Genomic DNA, 2711 nt, shown 5'->3' with positions numbered 1-2711 from the left:
AGCCAGAAAATGAAGAGCTGTTTAATCACTCAATTGGATTTTTCTGCCAGCATTTTTCTTTTTCTCTGCAACCCACTGCTAAATTGTGCTTCCTAGCTGTTTTTTTTATAAAATCACTTAATCAAATCTAACTCTGATTACATCAGAGAAGGCCAGGTACCCTACACCATAAGAGGGGGTTTGAAATTTTGACTTGTCTACTTAAAGATCACCGAAATCTGATAACAAGGTCAATTACGTCCCTGGGTGGGATAGAACCACCAACCTTTTGGTTAATAGCCTTACACACTAACTGATTGCGCCACAGCGACACTTTTCAAAAGTACATACTGACAAAGGCTAATAAGCATTCATCTAGAACGTTTCCTAGAAACATTTTAAAAAGTCAATAATGTGGAGAGTTTTTGTAAGATGTTTCTTCCATCAACCAATGAAGAAACACATTGGTACTTTCCTATGATGAGTGAGTGCTTCAGGATCTCTTGCACTTACATGTGCAGCAGAGTACTGTAATGGAAGCATGCTGGGTCCATAACCCAGAGGTAGGCAGATTGAAACTATCCTCTGCTATATGCATTGTTTTTATTAATTAAAGTAATCCAAAACTGGGATTGATATTTTTGCTCTTTTATTTTTACTTAAAGTACAATAACTTTTACCATTTTAATTTGTTTTAATAGTATATTGACAGTATTGTTTTCTTTCAAAAATCCAATTAATTTTCTTTACCCGATTATTAAAATGGTAATTGACAAAAACAATCTACATTGTCACCAGAAGAGCAGTACAAAATGTACAAGTGATATATTAAAATCATCTTTCCAGCTTGAATTTCAATGATGCCTTGGTGCAACAATTTTGTGAGAAACATCTTCACCCATAAAGAAAGATTTTCTTAATTCCTTACCTGTGTGCTGATTAGATATCACCTTGTTTTCACATTAAACAGACTTCCCCATGAGGAAGCAGCAAGGATGCAGTGACGTTTATGTTTCCTGGTGTCAACCTGTATTATTTCAGTAGACATTGAAATGAGGATGCATCTTGCTGCCTTTCCAATGAAGCAAGTTTAATTCAGTAATAGGTGAAAAACCATTCCTACAAAGGTGTTAATCAGAGACTTGGCTTTGTGGACACTTTTCAGAGAGCAAATTTGTTAGCATAAACATAAAATCAGAAAATGAAGAGCTGTTTAATCACTCAATTGGACTTTTCTGCCAGCATAATTTTTTTTCTCTGCAACCCACTGCTAAATTGTGCTTCCTAGCTGTTTTTTATAAAATCACTTAATCAAATCTAATTCTGATTACATCAGAGAAGGCCGGGTACCCTACACCATAAGAGGGGGTTTGAAATTTTGACTTGTCTACTTAAAGATCACCAAAATCTGATAACAAGGTCTATTACGTCCCTGGGTGGGATTGAATCACCAACCTTTAGGTTAATAGCCATACACACTAACTGATTGCGCCACAGCGACACTTTGCAAAAGTACATACTGACAAAAGCTAATAAGCATTCATCTAGAACGTTTCCTAGAAAAACTTTAAAAAGTCAATAATCTGGAGAATTTTTGTAAGAAACACATTGGTACATTCCCATGATGAGTGAGTGCTTCAGGATCTCTTGCACTTACATGGGCTATTAACCAAAAGGTTCCCACCCAGTGATGTAATTGACCTTGTGATCAGATTTTGGTGATCTTTAAGTAGACAAGTCAAAATTTCAAACCCCCTCTTATGGTGTAGGGTACCTGGCCTTCTCTGACGTAATCAGAGTTAGATTTAATTAAGGTGCACAAGGGAATAGAAGGGAGCGGTTTAAGAAAAGAGAAGTGGAAACAGACAGCAAACTAGGCTGGAGAGAGACCTGAGACAAAGAGATCTGAATTATACGAGAGCCGACCAGGGGAAACACAAATTATGCAGTCAAGTTTCCCACATTTGGGGAAATCGCAGGAGCAGCACACCCAGAGTGCAATGGGTGAGCCTTTCCCTGGGAGAAGCACCTTCCTGATCATAGTATCTCACCTGGCAGGTAAGTAGGAGTTGGGCTAGTGCTGGGGAGGGTCGCTGCTCGGGTACCCCCCTGTCAAGTGAAGGAGATCCAACTGAGGCAGCACAAGGGAACTCTCGAAAGAAGAACAAGGCTAGAGGAAGATCTGAGACAAAGAAATCTGACTTTTACCAGAGCTGACCAGAGGAAAGCACAAACACAGTACCCCACTACCACCAGGAAACATTAACGCCACTGCATCCTTGCTGCTTTCTCATGTGGAAGTCTATTTAATGTGAAAACAAGGTGATATCTAATTAGCACACAGAAAAGAAAATTAAGTGAATTTTTGAAAGAAAACAATACTGTCAATATACTATTAAAACAAATTAAAATGGTAAAAGTTATTGTACTTTAAGTAAAAATAAAAGAGCAAAAATATCAATCCCAGTTTTGGATTACTTTAATTAACAAAAAAAATGCATATAGCAGAGGATAGTTTCAATCTTTCTACCTCTGGGTTATGGGCCCAGCATGCTTCCATTGCAGTACTCTGCTGCACATGTAAGTGCAAGAGATCCTGAAGCACTCACTCATCATGGGAAAGTACCAATGTGTTTCTTCATTGGTTGATGGCAGAAACATCTTACAAAAACACTCCAGATTATTGACTTTTTAAAGTTTTTCTAGGAAACGTTCTAGATGATTGTTTATTA

The 2711-nt window shown here is 37.7% G+C and overlaps 1 non-coding gene across 1 annotated transcript; it reads right to left on the bottom strand.

The window, feature by feature from the left end:
* Nucleotides 1–1882: 1882 nt before the first annotated feature.
* Nucleotides 1883–2045, bottom strand: LOC135042914 (U1 spliceosomal RNA). The gene has a single exon (XR_010235970.1). It is a non-coding gene; the product is annotated as a U1 spliceosomal RNA (small nuclear RNA).
* Between the last annotated feature and the right edge of the window lie 666 nt (nt 2046–2711).

The sequence above is a fragment of the Pseudophryne corroboree genome, unplaced genomic scaffold (genome assembly GCF_028390025.1).
Source record: "Pseudophryne corroboree isolate aPseCor3 unplaced genomic scaffold, aPseCor3.hap2 scaffold_841, whole genome shotgun sequence".
Lineage (NCBI taxonomy): Eukaryota > Metazoa > Chordata > Amphibia > Anura > Myobatrachidae > Pseudophryne > Pseudophryne corroboree.
This window is presented reverse-complemented; position numbering and strand designations above follow the sequence as displayed.